The sequence below is a fragment of the Tachysurus vachellii genome, chromosome 15 (genome assembly GCF_030014155.1).
Source record: "Tachysurus vachellii isolate PV-2020 chromosome 15, HZAU_Pvac_v1, whole genome shotgun sequence".
Taxonomy (NCBI): domain Eukaryota; kingdom Metazoa; phylum Chordata; class Actinopteri; order Siluriformes; family Bagridae; genus Tachysurus; species Tachysurus vachellii.
The window spans coordinates 315,564-333,063 of record NC_083474.1 but is presented as its reverse complement, the minus strand read 5'-3'; the positions used below and the strand labels follow the sequence as shown (position 1 = coordinate 333,063).

General features: G+C 44.0%; 1 protein-coding gene across 1 annotated transcript in view; it reads left to right on the top strand.

The window, feature by feature from the left end:
• Nucleotides 1-11,590: 11,590 nt before the first annotated feature.
• Nucleotides 11,591-17,500, top strand: part of zgc:172282 (leucine-rich repeat and fibronectin type III domain-containing protein 1-like protein) — a 40,343-nt gene continuing 34,433 nt past the window's right edge. Inside the window, exon 1 of the mRNA XM_060888731.1 lies at nt 11,591-11,843. The gene's annotated coding sequence lies outside the window, so the exon portion shown is untranslated. The remainder of the gene's footprint in view (nt 11,844-17,500) is intronic.

Below are 17,500 nucleotides of genomic sequence, written 5' to 3'. Positions count from 1 at the left end.
TAAAAAGCACATTGAAGCTACGCCTTAATTCAGGTGATCTAGTGTGTTTGATGATGGTGTTGTGCATCCACTGGTCTTCACCCTAACCCTAGCTTTTAACATGTACGATTCTTCCAGGGGTTTTTTTCAGGGCTTTAGACCAATAGGTTGTACAGACCTCTCATATAAATGTCCATGATCATGTCCACGTAATGTCCACGTAATGTCCACGTCCACTTAACACCTTCTGCAGCATGGAGATGTGCTGATTTTCCCAAACCGACTGTTAAAGAGAAGTCTGTTACAAATCTTAAAAGAAAAGAAATTAATAAAAATAGTTTGTAAATATATTATTAGTTAAGTGTGAGTCAGTTTCAGCTGTTTGTTTCTCAGGATGTTGTTTTAATAAAATATCTTCTCTATGGTTAAACTCCTGAAGACATGAACAGTGGACGTCTTCAGTCAGAACAGCGTGGTCACACTCATGCTGCAGGAGGGAACGCTCTCTTCTTTATTCTTCTAATAGACTCCACTGAAGAATGTAGGTGATGTAAACCGTAGCAATTCAATAAAAAACATCTAAAGCATCCAGCACTCTGTGATTGCTTTAACCTGCTGAATACAGATGAGTGAAAACACTTCAGAAAAGCTTTCAGTGAGAAATGATCACTAAGATGTCACTTAGATTATTCACACACGCTACGTATATTAAGACGACTTCATAGCAGCTTTAGCTATACGGCATGTCAGAGCCTTCTGTGTCTGTCAGTCCTGCCTGAGGGGGCGTGGCTTCTGTGTCTGTCAGTCCTGCCTGAGGGGGCGTGGCTTCTGTGTCTGTCAGTCCTGCCTGAGGGGGCGTGGCTTCTGTGTCTGTCAGTCCTGCCTGAGGGGGCGTGGCTTCTGTGTCTGTCAGTCCTGCCTGAGGGGGCGTGACTTCTGTGTCTGTCAGTCCTGCCTGAGGGGGCGTGGTTTCTGTTTCTGTCAGTCCTGCCTGAGGGGGCGTGGCTTCTGTGTCTGTCAGTCCTGCCTGAGGGGGCGTGACTTCTGTGTCTGTCAGTCCTGCCTGAGGGGGTGTGGCTTCTGTGTCTGTCAGTCCTGCCTGAGGGGGCGTGGTTTCTGTTTCTGTCAGTCTTGCTGGAGGAGGCGTGGCTTCTGTGTCTGTTGGCGCCTATGTAAAGGCTTGTCCCTGTTATAAAGCGCATCCTTCAGTAAGTTCTGGGAAATATTCAGGAGCTGCTGTGAATCTGTTAGGACACGTGTGTTGTTGTGTGTTGTGAAATAATCCATCAGCAGGTTGTGAGATTTTCACACACAATGTAACACAAATCCAGTTTTCAGTACAATTTGATGTTAATGTTGTTCTATTACATGAAAGGTTTATAATGTATAGATATTACTCTTTATACATGAAATACACAATAAGATAAACACAGGAAAAGAAATTGTCAAATGCAATTCACTAAATTATTTAAATTCCTTTGTCTGTAAATATTTAAATGGTCATTGTTAGCTGTTTATTTTGTTTTATTGAAATGTTCTTATCTCTAAAACCAGCTCTTTGTCTCTCTCTCTCTCTCTCTCTCTCTCTCTCTCTCTCTCTAATGATACAGTGTCTGTGGTCGAGGAGGCTTCCCTTTTTTCCTTTGCTTGATTGCACTTGTGATTTCTCCTGCACTGGTGGAGTCCCACAGGGAGCAGTTTTTGTGGAGGCTTTAAATAGTCCTTCTAATCCCAGACACTCCCTGGGGCACAAACACCCTCAGATTATTATTATTTATTTCTCTTTTGCCTCATATTTGGCCTCCAGCCAATTTTTCCACTTTTTCTGTTTTAAGAAAATAATCTATCTATCTATCTATCTATCTATCTATCTATCTATCTATCTATCTATCTATCTGTCTGTCTGTCTGTCTGTCTGTCTGCCTGCCTGCCTGCCTGCCTGCCTGCCTGCCTGCCTGTCTGTCTGTCTGCCTGCCTGTCTGTCTGTCTGTCTGTCTGTCTGTCTGTCTGTCTGCCTGTCTGTCTGTCTGCCTGCCTGTCTGCCTGCCTGTCTGTCTGCCTGTCTGTCTATCTGTCTGCCTGTCTGTCTGTCTGCCTGTCTGTCTGCCTGTCTGTCTGTCTGTCTGCCTGTCTGTCTGCCTGTCTGTCTGCCTGCCTGCCTGTCTGTCTGTCTGTCTGTCTGTCTGTCTGTCTGCCTGTCTGCCTGTCTGTCTGCCTGTCTGTTTGTCTGTCTGTCTGTCTGTCTGTCTGTCTGTCTGGATGATTGCAATATATTGAGAAGTACACTGTTATAAGCCCCAGTGTTATAAACCATAATCTTTTAAGTGCACAATCACTCACTTGCTCTTCCACACTGTAGTACATGGTATTTATTAATAATCTATTCCCAGCTGTACCACATCACTAACTCACACTTACACATAAAACATGAACTTAATGTGTTTTATTTCGACTTTACATGCTGTTGAGGGACATAACTCACTCTCACTCAGTCTTCCTCCTGTTTCTGTCACTCTACTGACTGATTACTGTGGACCTGAACCTGAACACACCTGAGAGTTATTTATTTATTTATTTATTTATATTTTCAGAATCACTTTATGTTTAAGAATCTCTTCTGGCTTCTCGATATAATCTCAGCTTTACACACAGACTCCTTGGTACTGTGTCTGTTGTTACTGCACTGATCCCTGGAGTCCAAATCACAGTGGCAGAAACCTTCAGAGGTTTAGAAGTTATGTCAATATTTGCACAGGAAACGTTCACTGTGTACAGACTCGTGTCATGCAGGTGATCAAAATGAATTTCTTCATCTTCTATTTATTTAATTAAAATGACCTGTGTGTGGTTCATAGTTACTAACACAAGTGTATGCAGAATATGATTTCAGTGACTCTGGACAGGGGGGCACTGTGGCTTAGTGGTTACCCCTCCAGGGTTGGGGGTTCGATTCCCACCTCCACCTTGTGTGTGTGGAGTTTGCATGTTCTCCCCGTGCCTCGGGGGTTTCCTCCGGGTACTCCGGTTTCCTCCCCCGGTCCAAAGACATGCATGGTAGGTTGATTGGCATCTCTGGAAAATTGTCCGTAGTGTGTGATTGCGTGAGTGTATGAGAGTGTGTGTGTGTGTGTGTGTGTGTGTGTGTGTGTGTGTGTGTGTGTGTGTGTGTGTGCCCTGTGATGGGTTGGCACTCCGTCCAGGGTGTATCCTGCCTTGATGCCCGATGACGCCTGAGATAGGCACAGGCTCCCCGTGACCCGAGGTAGTTCGGATAAGCGGTAGAAGATGAGTGAGTGAGTGACTCTGGACAGTAAACATTATAACACATTGAGGACAGACAAACAAACAAACAACAAATACACACTCTAACAACATGATTTATTTCACACTAATGATAATTATTGAATTATTATGAATGAATAAATAAGATTCAGAAATTCAGGGAATCTCTAACAACGAGACACGAAGCTGCTACTGAACATCCTCCTGAAATCAGTGCGTATTTTGTTACTATTACTTTGTTCTTGCTCTTCAGCTACAGTATTAGCAGAGCTTCCTCCGTTTCTTTTAACTCTAATGACACTCATCTGGTCTGAAGTGTAACTGAAGCAGCAGAAATGGCTTCATTACATCACCGGCCTGCTGAAACATTGTAGGTCCTGAGTAATGACTGCTCTTGGCCATGATGGAGGAGCAGAGTCTCCATTAAGACCAGAGCAGCATGCTGGATGTTCTCCTAAATTCCAAAAGCTCAATTTTTATGCTGTGATGTTTCCACCATTAATGATATCAGCAAAGACAGTGAGTGTAAGGAACAAGACCTCAGAAGAAATGCTTGATAGCAGAAACACAGTGATATAAAATTATAGATGTAGAACTAAGGATGCAGCTGTGACCACATCTTTCACTGAACCTTCACACATCTCCTCACACTTCAGCCTCAGGATATAACTGCATTTGCTCCAGTTCCCACATGCAACAAGTGGCAGATGAAATTTATTTTTATTTCTTCATTTATTCATTCAGACTAACAGCTTTATCTGTCTCAGGCTGACAGCAGAGTCCTGTTTGTTTGTGGTCACAGGTTGTGACAGAGTTGAGCGTTAGCTTATCCGTGTCAAATTGAGCAATGTTTTATCAGTTTTTCCAAGAAAGAGGTGAACAAATACAGATCAGTTTTCAGGTACTTCTTGTGGCTGATTTGTTAGGATCAAAGAAGCAACAAGCAGAAGTATATATTACGTCTAAGGTCATCTTTAGGAACAACAATAAGAACAGCATCAGACTTTTTTCTTTTTCCACCACCTTTGGATTGATGTCAGTAATGCAGTTTCACCTAAAACACCTATTCCTTTCCATTACCTTTATTCACTAAAGCACTGAAGAAAACTCATCTGTCTCAACAGATCTTAAAGACAAAAACTATTGCTGCACCACTGAGATCATCCTGACCATCTGAGGAGTGGTCTGTAAACTGAACAGTGTCTGAAACAAAAAGCTCCACAAACACATCATCGGTGGCCAGAAATCTTCACCACAGGAGATGTAGATCTGTGTAGAGCTCATCATCATCAGGTGCTCTTTCCAGCCTGAGCACAAACCTTCATCTTCCTCCCAGGTGGAGCTACAGGAACATTCACCGTACACACTGTATATATATTCACTGTGGTCTAATCTAACCTAACTAACCACACTGATTTAAAAGCCTTCATGATCTATAATCAACAAAAGACCAGTACTGCAGCAGCCAGAGGGCCAACTGTTCCTTTATTCTGGAGATTTCATGGTGCATTTAGAAACTGGTGCACATTAATTCACCCAAAATCTCCAGTTTCCCAGGAAATAACTGCATCTCTGTGACTCACAGGACTGAGAAACAGTGTTGCTGTAGAAATGACGTGGCATTTCATCCCACCAGCAGCAGGACTGACTGATCCTTTAGGTTTAGGATTATTTCTGTGAAATCATAAAGCACATGTTCACATTTAAACATAATGGAAATAAACACACAAATAAAATACATTTTAGTGCAACTTTGAGTTAAATGCTGGACCAATCATCTACCATAAAATGCTCATTCACTCACTCATCTTCTACCGCTTATCTGAACTACCTCGGGTCACGGGGAGCCTGTGCCTATCTCAGGCGTCATCGGGCATCAAGGCAGGATACACCCTGGACGGAGTGCCAACCCATCACAGGGCACACACACACACACACACACACACACACACTCTCATTCACTCACACAATCACACACTACGGACAATTTTCCAGAGATGCCAATCAACCTACCATGCATGTCTTTGGACCGGGGGAGGAAACCGGAGTACCCGGAGGAAACCCCCGAGGCACAGGGAGAACATGCAAACTCCACACACACAAGGTGGAGGCGGGAATCGAACCCCCAACCCTGGAGGTGTGAGGTGAACGTGCTAACCACTAAGCCACCGTGACCCCATAAAATGCTGTTAGGTGTAAAAACTATAACTTAAACTTTAAGCTCATTATAATCCACACTGTAGTCCGGAGAGACGGAACTCTTTCAGCCCAATAAGAAATACACATATATTCTATTTTTCCACCAGTTCTGCCATGACGCTTCATGTCAGATTATTGTTTTCATTCCTCATAATCCACAGTAATATCCAGATTATTTCTGTATGACTGTGTTGAATTGAATATATTTATATTTATTCTTTAATATTCTAAAGTCGTGACAAACTTTGATGTTGGCTTTGACAAAGCAAGTATTTGCAAAGGCTGGTGTTTTTTGGAGGTGAGTGGACATAAGGATCAGTGTTACGTTTGGAGGCAAGTGGATAGAAAGCTAGGGTGCCAAAACATTTGGAGGCAAGTGGAGACAAGCATGTGACATCATCCAAATACTCTTGAGGAAGTTCCCCACATTGGGCTGAGTGTTTTGATATGTCACATGTCCATGTTGTGCTAATTTTTGATTTTCCCCTGACGTCATGTGACGTCACTAGAATACTCGTGAGTGTTTTGATATATGACGTCAATGTTGTAAAAAGTTTTTTGATTTTGCATATTTTGGGGGCGGGGCTGCGGCACAACCGAAAGGCCAGTCGGTACACCAATTTAAAACTTTGTTCAGAGTCTCACCCTAAAGGAGCCGGTCGAGTTTGGTGTAGATAGTTTGAAACCTCCAAAGTTTATAATGGGAGTCTATGGGAAAAAAGGCCACTTTGAGACCCGGTACCAGAAGTACTGGTACTCAGATCGCTTAGGAAAACAGAATGTTGGCTTCTACAAAGCGACATAATTATCACGATATTAAATTGTGTTCAGAAACAACAGCACGGAGCTGAAGACGATGGTCTGCATTCGGAAGTCATGCAGACACAAACTTTGAGTGTTCTGGTGTTGTATTTAAGAATAGAGAATTTTCCCTAATGGACAGTGGAAAAGGATTTTAAACACTCCAGACACACTCTAATGGATTTGGGCCATTTTACCAACATGAAAAAAAGATGGCATGTGCACTCGACTCTCACAGGCCGTGATCAGAGCGAGAAAGTGCAGCACTCAGCGTGTCCGATTACAACAAAATCTGGACTATTAATACAGTAAACTGCTGTGTGACACATAAAATGTACTAATAAAGCTGGGGTTAGTGAAGAGCTGCAAAGTCTGAACCTGTGTCCCAGTATATCAGAGGGGAGGAGATGAAGGTTAAAGTTTGTTTTGATTTGCTTCAAAAAACCATAACGTCTGATCAATTAAAGAGAAGGTTTAAAACCAAGAAAAAACTAAAATACACAAACTTCACTGTGTGTGTGTGTGTGTGTGTGTGTGTGTGTGTGTGTGTGTGTGTGTGAGACCCTGACCAGGACACACTGGATATTTATGAATAAATGATGAACTCTGGTGTTTCACAGTATTTTATTTTCCACAGAAACCTGCTATGACATCACGTCTACCTTCAGACCATCTCACCTCACTGGTACTTCCAGATCTGTAGATGTCCAAGCTGTAAGCTCATGAATCTTTTCTGAACATTTCTTTACAGCAGTAAATAAACACTTCCATAAGAATCTAATATTTAAATGTGTTCCTCTTTGTAATCCTTTTTCCTTTCAACACATCAACAATATTTACAGTTTCTCTACTGCAATGATGTAGAATCTCACTCAGTGGAGTCTGGCAGAAGAACCTGCTTCCTCTGAAGGTTTCTTCCTAATGGTACAGGAAGACTTTAATTCTCTCTCTCTCTCTCTCTCTCTCTCTCTCTCTCTCTCTCTCTCTCTCTCTCTCTCTCTCTCTCTCTCTCTCTCTCTCCCTCCCCCTCTCCCTCTCCCCCCTCTGTTCCTCCCTCTCCCCCTCTCTCTCCCACAGTCTCTCTCTCTCTCACCCCCCCCTCTCTCTTCCTCCCTCTCCCTCCTCTCTCTCTCCCCCCTCTCTCTCCGTCTCCCCCCCCACAGTCTCTCCCCCCTTCCCCTCTCCTCTCCCCTCTCTCTGTCTCTCTCTCTCTCCCCTCTCTCTCTCTCCCACAGTCTCTCTCTCTCCCCTCCCCCTCCCTCCTCTCCCCCCCTCTCTGTCTCTCTCTCTCTGTCTCTCCCCCTCTCTCTCCCTAGTCTCTCTCTCTCTCTCTCTCTCTCTCTCTCTCTCTCTCTCTCTCTCTCTCTCTCTCCCTCTCCCCCCCCTCCGGTATGAGAAATACAGAGATATCCCAATCTTTCCCAATTCCAAAGAAAGAGCAGATCCCAATAACAGAGCCCAGGGCTACATTATTTAGTATTTAGTACACTATGGATTTCTTCCCCAGCATCAGCTGTGACTGTAAAGGCTTCTGCTGCTACCAGGTGTCATCTGCCCCATGAAACTGAGCTTCATGTCCATTAATATCTCTCTGAAAGACTGAGTATATCTTGTTTAGCCCCGATGCACCCAGCAGGTCCTCTAACACCTCAGTTTTTGACATAAGCATGCACTTCGATAAACAGATCAGTGCAGTCGTGAAGGCGAGCTTTTACCAGCTAAGACTACTCAGCAAGGTCAAATCATTCTTGTCCCAAGTTGACTTTGAAAAAGCTATACATGCCTTCATCAGCTCGAGGATCGACTACTGTAATGCTCTCTACACTGGACTTAATCAATCACTTCTCAATCGGCTCCAAATGGTACAAAACGCAGCAGCACATCTTCTCTCCAACACCTCCAAACGCTCACACATCACCCCTGTCCTCCTCTCGCTTCACTGGCTTCCGGTGCGGTTTAGGGTGGAGTATAAGGTCCTTCTTTTTGTGTTCAAGGCCATCAATGGTCTGGCCCCAGCCTACCTCGCCAAATTAATAAAGGTCTACCAACCAGCCAGAACTCTCCGCTCCTCTGGACATACCTCTCTGGTCATTCCCAAATACAAATATAAGAAGTTTGGAGTCATTTGCTGTCCAGGGACCGAAGCTGTGGAATGCACTTCCAGCACACTTACGATGCTTCATTGTGTGGGGGGGGCATGGTGGCTTAGTGGTTAGCACGTTCGCCTCACACCTTCAGGGTCAGGGTTCGATTCCCACCTCCACCTTGTGTGTGTGGAGTTTGCATGTTCTTCCCGTACCTCGGGGGTTTCCTCCGGGTACTCCGGTTTCCTCCCCCTGTCCAAAGACATGCATGGTAGGTTGATTGGCATCTCTGGAAGATTATGAGTGTGTGTGTGTGTGTGTGTGTGTGTTTGTGCCCTGTGATGGGTTGGCACTCCGTCCAGGGTGTATCCTGCCTTGATGCCCAATGACGCCTGAGATAGGCACAGGCTCCCCGTGACCCGAGAGTAGTTTGGATACAGTAAGCGGTAGAAGATGAATGAATGATGAATGAATGAACACGTAGCCCCTGATTCAACTGCTATTTTATGTTCATTGTGTTCTTATATTTTATTGTCTATTGTTTATTCCTTTTGATTGTAAGGTGCTCTATAAATAAAATTTGATTTGATTTGATTTTGATTTGAACCCTATGTACTATGTCTCATAACACCGGACTGAAGCGGTCGAATGGAGACGTCCCACATTTACTGATAAATGTAGAATTATTGATATTTAAATGCTTTTTATCTACATTGTGATTGGGATCATCGTCCTTTTGCGTGACCCAGTTCAGGCTCGCCATCATAAACCATCTTGTGAATGATTCTTCTCACAGTAGAATGATGAATTTCATATTGTTTAGATTTGGCTTTATAACCCGTCTTAGATTGATGAGTAGAAACAGTTGCTTCTCTGAGCTCATGGCTGATGTCCTTTCCTCTTGGCCTTTTGTACTCAGAATTGGTTCCATGGCATTTGCTAGACCTTCAGAAGCATTTTATAAGATCGCAATTAGACCCCAAATACCACAGACACCAGGGGCAGCATGGAGTCACAAGGGCATGGGGGTGTGTGGAGATCAGATCATGGAACTGTAAGCGCTCTGTATCTTCTGTGACACGTTACTGTACGAGTGTCTCATCTTCATGGGCAAAACTAAATACGTGTTCCTCTTCTGGAGGTCTGCACTGCTGTTGCTGGGGTGCCTGGTCTTCATAACAGCATGGTGGATGTTATCCAGCAGATTCTCACTGCCCCTGGCACACATCTCTTATCCATATAACCACAATTACACACATAACTAGTGTTTCTGGCCAGCTTGTGAAGATCTGCTGTGGTTTATTGTCAACGATGTCATGGAAATTATTCCACAGCCTCGTTCTGTGACATCTTGGCATATGGGAATTCAAATACGATATGTGGGCTATAGGCTCAGTCAATGAATGATGAGTGCAATAAACATTCTTTCAGTCAAATGATAAGAGATGAAATAAGACAGTGTAAATCTGAGATGACAGACATTTCAGATGCTCAGCAGTAGTTAAGGACTGCAGATTATTGCTAGTTCAGTGCAATTATTTTTTTACACTGTTGAATTTGAAGGTGTTATTTTCCTTTTTACTTTGTACACAGATCCTACAGTTTCTTGTCTTATATCTTTTATACATGTGAGTATTATAAGGTAGATTTTGCCGAACAGTAATAAATCTGTGCCTTGATGTTTTATTCCTGTTATTAAACTGTATTCAACCCTATAAGCTTTTTTGTATTATTGTGACATTAATATTCAAGATTATTCATATCAACTTAATCAATATGCAAATGACTGACATGCCTAAATACACAACGTGGCCAAAATATAAACCCTGCTCCATCATGACACTGTTCCTGTACACAAAGCAGTGCCATGATTGTCCTACACAGAGCCTTGACTCAACACCACTGAACACCGACTGAACCCCAGACCTCCTCACCAACATCAGTGTCCATGGTACACTTATTCTATATAAGTGTAGCTCAGTGTAACAGTACACAGGACAGGCTTTGTGAGTGATTGATCAGAAGACACGTTTAAACTAAATGATACTGCTCATACATACCCAGGCATCTACTGAAATCACTGTTGTATGAACCCAGCTGTTATCTTTGGGGTCTCAGAGACACAAGGTACGCTTCAAATGCTTCAAAATACCTTTCATTAATTAGTTTCAGAGGTCCTGTACAGTGCCACAGTTTGTTCTGTGTTTACACTCGGATTGGTATTCAGATGAAATATGGAGAACCTTCCACAGTGTCCTTAAGAACATTTCATATCATAGGACTCAATGACAGTGAGACAAGAAGACAGATAAGGGAAGGGAATAAATTGGCAGCTATTAGGGATGTTTGGAGTAGGTAGGTTGAACAGTTGCCCCTGCTGTACAACCCCAAGCCCCAGTGTTACTCTTAATGAATGCCTTTTTCCCTTGTGAGTGAGATGTCCCTTTCACCAGAATATATCAAACAAACCAGACAAATAGAGCATCAAATTATGGGCTGCTTGAGATTCAGAAGCTGTCGTGGTTCCTCCAGCACAGCTGTAGTGTCTCAGGAGGCTGTAGACCCATCAGTGACCATGCACCAGGGTCTGGGGGACCTGGGGGGGACGGGGTGCGTCTCTGTCCTTATCCATGATGGCTGGGTGGAAATATTGTAGATTTCTTCATCGTTCATTTGGTCAACAGTGAATTCGTTTGAAAGGACGATTAGAATATCGTTTCAATATCTTTCATATAACATTATTACTGTTTTTTAGTTCAGGGACAAACTGATCCTGAAGATAAAGACATTGTGTTGTTTTAAAACAACACAATTTTTGCAGCAAAAATATTATTCTACTATTTTGTAAAATCTAAAATGTGTGAGAATGAATATGAACATATATGAAAGATAATCATATAGCTGTATTGTTAGCTGTATGTGACGTCACTAATCATATGAAAGAAAAGATTTTAAATCCTTAATTTCACAAAATAATCTGAGACTCCAAAGATAAATAATGTGATGTTTTATTCCTTCAATAACAGCAATGAAAAGACATGAAAAAAATAAAGAGGATCAGAGACAATAATCCTAAATAATATGGAAATATAAAAGTCTTCAGTGTGAAATGAAGTGATTATGAGACCAGCAGTTCGTCTGAAGCTTTAATCCTGTTGTTTACTGCGGAATTTAACACACAACCTTTATTTTAGATGTAAATATACACACACATGTTGTTGTTCCCTCGGAAACACGTGTAAATCCAGTCCACGTCGCGCTGCCTGCGGAACACGACACGTTATTGGAGCTGTGAAGATGCCCGTTAGCGCGAGCGCGCGCACCACACGCCCATGAGACCGGACCGGAAAACGTCGCGTCTCGTGCGCACACTAACGCTTCGAGGACGTGCACTTTTTATGGACGTGACATCTTCGAGTCCGACTAGTTAAAGATGGATCCGTGTTCTCCGGTGTGTCACGTAACCGAGAGCAGCTCGAAAACTATCATGTCTGCAAGGTGAGGCTGAATTCGAATTATTTACCGGATACAATGCGGTGTTTAAACCGGATTCTAACTGAACTTGTTTTACCTCCGGAATAAGTGGGATTATTACGCACACGTGTCGGAGAGAAGATTAATTACTGATTTGTAGCGGGTAGGTGTTGGGTAAAGGTCGGGGAGAAACACACACACACACACACAGGACACGACACTAACACCATGGACCTGGAGCTCACTGCGCTTTAACACGCAATCTAAAGCGTAATCCAGTTTATTTTGGAAATGAGGGCAAACTGCCGTGTATTGAGGTGTGTGTGTGTGTGTGTGTGTGTGTGTGTGTGTGTGTGTGTGTGTGTGTGTGTGTGTGTGTGTGTGTGTTACATGCCCCGGAATGCTGAGTAATGATCAATGCGCTATATTAAATCTGATTGCTCACATTTTAGACGCATCAGACACCAAACAGCGCTTTTCTGGAGCCTTGTTTTTCTTCCTTATCCGTAGATTTCGGCTCGATGTGACTGTCATGTCACGCGTTTCAGTCACTTCTGTGTTTAAAACATCACTGAAACGATAAAACACTCGTATTTCTCAGTGTTTGTGGATCAGGGATTAAAGGAGAACCCGAGGACGCGCCAGCGTTTCTCTCTCTCTGTTTCTCTCTCTCTCTCTCTCTCTCTCTCTCTCTCAGTATCCGTCCTGTTCCCTTCATATGACGCCTTCTGGTCTTGTCTTTGTTTTAAAGAGAGATTTGTTTGGCTGTGATGTAGTAAAATGTCTCATTGTGACCACAGACAGGGGGCCTTGGTGTTCCTGCAGACTCACAGCTCCTCTGCTGGGCTGAACCTCAAAATGAAACATTCATGAGATGCTAAAATGACCAGGTGGTGTGTGTTAACAAGCCTTTTCAACCCCCTTCATTGTTGTATCACTAAAACAGATGTGTACATTTATTTTGAGCATCATGTCTGGTTTGGGGACTCGGTATCGGCTCCAGGTTCGTATTAAACAGGACTAACTGGAATTCAGTGAAAATCTAGGACACGTTAATAAGTTAGAACATGACGCAGGTGATAGCAGGGACCTGCTGACCATGGAGAAGTTCCTGATCGTTCAGCTCCATGTTTCCTCTGCTGGGGCTGGACGCTTTTATTTTGGTTCTATTATGTTGCTGTTTTTCTCATGTGGCTCTCTGAGGGGTAACACCATCGACTCGAAAGTGCGTTCTCACAGAGTCACGCCATCATCTCATGTGCTTTTAGTTGTCGTTTCACTTGTGTGTGTTGGAACAACATGTAAAAAATACAATAAACAATGAGTACATAAATAAACTAAAGTGCAAATACACAACAATAAAATAAACACACAGCACAATGAACATCAACTAGACTGAACACAGACATCATTAACACATCATGATCGGGGCAGATCAGATAGATAGACTTGCAGAAGATATTTATATAAGATAGAATAGCATTTATTTTTTTTTTTTTAGAATTGTTGATGGATCCTTCAGAAGCAGGTACTCAGTGATTCACTTATCTACCATTAGCAGTTAACATTAGCTGTACCTGGCTGCAGTGTTGGCTGTCTGTGACGTGTCTGTGAGCTCTGGGTTTGCGCCATATTGAGTATCATACAGCAGATTTACAGACCCGGGATCAGTGCGTCACGTTTTGTAAATGTTAGTGATTTATGAGCTTAGAGGGCATGAATTTTAAGGGACGAATGGCGTCTAGACGCCGTAGCTGTTGACATCATCATACCTAGTGTCCCAGGATTGTAACTACACCTAGATGGTTGTCATTGACTGTTATTTCACTTGTACATGTTCAACAGAACAAACTTCATCCATCACGTTGTGTTTTCATGCTGCAGGAAGTGAATCTGTGTGAAAACTAAAGAGCTCAGTGTGCAGTCTGTTTCAGATTTGTTTTTTATACGTTAAACTAGAAATAAAGGAATTTTCTATTATGTTTTTTTCTAAAAATAAATATTACTGCATCAATTAATCATTCGTTTCCATTCGAGTAGCTTTATTCAGACTCAGTGTTTATATCAGTAGTATGACTTATGCTGTGGGTTTGTCAGAGACACCGGGGTGTTGTCATGTGTCTTTCCTCTGTAGATTACATTCACATGGTGTGAGATGACTAGCTAGAGGTGAGAAACTGATCCTGATCTCATCTAAAAGCAGGATTAATATTAACTAGTAGAATAATATCTTGTCTTATTTTTATTCTCTACCTTAGTGCAGTTGACTAGTTTTGTATAAAGGACAGATGTAAGAAGCATTTCTCTACATGTCCTAGTGTGTATGATGCTGGTGTTGTAGACAAAGCCTGGGCTCTGACTTGGTGAATTCGTCTATACATTTTACACTCAGTAAGATCAGCACCTTATAATTAATATTTTGTGAAGCTCGCTCTGGAAAGAATTACAGCTCTGAATTTCTCTGTGTGATGTTTAACAAGGCTGGAGACTTGTCGAGGGATCGCGCTCTGCTCCTCCATGCAGAACACTTTAAGCCTCTTTGTGGTGTTCTTGTTGTTTGTGTTCTCACTGCTTGAGTTCAGAAAGAAATGTCATTACAAAACAATGATTTTGGGGAAAAAAAAACAGAGTATAGATTTAGCCATAAATAGATCTTGAAAGCTTTGTTTATGGCAAAGGCTGAAACTCTCAGAAGAGGAAACCAGGTTTAGTCATAAGCTCCTGCTGAGCAGAAAATCAAGATCAATTCCAGGAGAGCCACAAAACGATGAACTAGCACAATGTTTTCTATTGTGTATCAGCAGAGGGAGGGGAAGGGGAGGGAGGGGATGGTGGGAGGGGGAGGGAGGGAGGGTGAGGGTGGGTGAGGGAGGGGAGGGTGAGGGTGGGTGAGGGAGGGGAGGGTGGGTGGGTGGGTGAGGGAGGGGAGGGAGGGGGAGGGTGGGTGAGGGGAAGGGGAGGGAGGGGATGGTGAGGGGGTGAGGGTGGGTGAGGGGAGGGGGAGGGAGGGGATGGTGAGGGGGTGAGGGAGGGTGAGGGTGGGTGGGGGATGGTGAGGGGGTGAGGGAGGGTGAGGGTGGGTGAGGGAGGGGAGGGTGGGTGAGGGGAGGGGGAGGGAGGGGATGTGAGGGAGGGGAGGGTGGGTGAGGGGAGAGGGGGAGGGAAGGGCAGGGTGAGGGAGGGAGGAAGGGGAGGGGGAGAGAGAGGGGAGGGTGGGTGAGGGGAGGGGGAGGGAGGGGATGTGAGGGAGGGGAGGGTGGGTGAGGGGAGAGGGGGAGGGAAGGGCAGGGTGAGGGAGGGAGGAAGGGGAGGGGGAGAGAGAGAGGAGGGGGGGCGAGTAGGGGTGCAGGGAGGGGGTGGAAAGGGGGATATGAGAGAGAGAGGGGGGGGGGAGAGGATGGGGAGAGAAAGAGGGAGGGTGAGGGTTGGAGAAGGGGGGGATAAGGGGAGAGAGAGGGGTGGGGTGTGTGGAGTGGGAGGGGGGTGAGGGGGGATTGAGAGACTGACTGAGTGAATCCAGAACACTTTTATTTCCCTCCCTCACCTCCCTCACCCTCCCCTCTCACCCTCCCCCCCACCCTCTCACCCTCCCCCTTACCCACTCACCCTCCCCCTTATGACTGACTGAGTGAATCCAGAACACTTTTATTTCCCTTCCTCACCTCCCTCCCCCTCCCCTCTCACCCTCCCCCCCACCCTCTCACCCTCCCCCTTATGACTGACTGAGTGAATCCAGAACACTTTTATTTCCCTCCCTCACCTCCCTCACCCTCCCCTCTCACCCTCCCCCCCACCCTCTCACCCTCCCCCTTACCCTCTCACCCTCCCCCTTACCCTCTCACCCTCCCCCTTATGACTGACTGAGTGAATCCAGAACACTTTTATTTTTTGATATAAAACATTGATCTAAGACGATTTAAGATTTGATCTGAATGTCTCATGTCAGTGACGATTAAAAATATGTGCACCTTTTGAACCTGAGCCCATTTTATCAGGTTATTAAGAACTTACAGAATTGTTTGTTATATAATTTATTTTAATCTACAAATTCTGTTTGCTCTTTTTCTATAATATAAAGTGTCCTGTCATTAAATATGGAGCAGCTTCTGCAGGAGCAGGACATCCAGTCGGTCTGAGGGATCTGACGACCACATGATGATGATTATCATTATAATATAAACATCCTGACACAGACTCATGTCCTGTCTACAAACACAACGTTTTATCCTCCATCTGTATCTGTGGGTTCAAGTGAATTCCTCAGTAAGGCTTCATAACTGTGACATTTGTTTGTCCTGCAGAAGCTCTGGATCAGTGTGAGATTTATAGGACAGTAACCTGTACAAACTCCTTCACCATCAGCTCTGTAGACCTTTAATAAAAAGTCCTACTTCTGTAAGAAGAGCTGTGGTGTCTTTTTGTCTTTAGTGTGGTTTAATGGTCTTTAACATGTCAGTGTCAGGATTTCTAAATGATTTATTTCTAAAGGATTTCTCAGGTCCAGATGTCAGTGTTGAGAAATGGATGAGCTTTAGCTGATGGACCTGCTCTGATACGAAGCTGGAGAGAAGCTGACCCAGTGATGACCTGTGTGCACTGTATACAGCAGCAGCCTCCGTCTAGAACATCAGATTAGTGCTCAGAATGCGTGAAGCTTCCTGTGGGAGAAGCTCTGTGTTGTGGTCAGACTGGTGGCTTTGTAGCTAGGTTTCTTGTTTGTGTATCTGAACCTCGGTAGCCAGGTGCTACCAGTGTAACCATGGCAACCAAAGATATGATCACCCTTAGCAACCAGAGTAGTGCAATTTGAGTGATGAAAATTCACTGATGTTCTGAGCTCAGCTTTTGTTTATTCCTGTTGGTATTTGAATGAAGTTTATCATCATTTCTTGCCTTGTTGCATGGAACACTTAAGTTGTCTGACTTTTACATTATTATACACACCCCGTCGCTGCATGTTCTACACGCTGTCACTCGTCAGCTCGATACAACACCGGTTTCAGTCCTTACTGGAGTTTTCCTTCAATGTGTGTCCTTCACTAGATTTTAAACATCTCACCACGATGTGTTTCACTGTAATTAGTTCACTCACTAACGTGACTCCAGCACTGAGTAAACTCTACACCTGTCTGCTGCTGCTTTTGGACTTACTGCCTCATGTGATATCTACAAGGTCAGACTTTCCTCTGAAGTTTACGGCTCCACACCACACCGGGAAAATCTCATCAGACGCTCCGACACCACAGAAGGAGGTCTCACATTCGCTGCTTTTGGTGACAGGGGCACATTTATAACCAGGGTGTTTTTTTTTCCCCCTCACTGAAGTGTCTGAGCTGCTTCACCTCTCTGCACCCTGCCGATCTGCTCCAAGGAGATTTTAACATTAATACAGCAAATATGTTAATACAGAGAAAGTGTTTTAGCTGCTGATCCCTTTTGAGTTCTGTCAGCATCTCCCCTGTCTGTCTGGTGCTCACACTGTGGATATCGTGTCCTCTCTGGGTTTCACTTCTTCACCTCCGCAGTACGATTATAAAGCTGCTCCACATGATCGACCTTTTCCTTATGCAGGTGGAGTCACACCGTGTGCACTGCGTTAAGATGCCGGCGGAGCTCCGTGTCACGCCTCGTATTAAGACCTCGTTCAGTTCCTTATTAAAAGCATTTCAGTTCACAGGCTG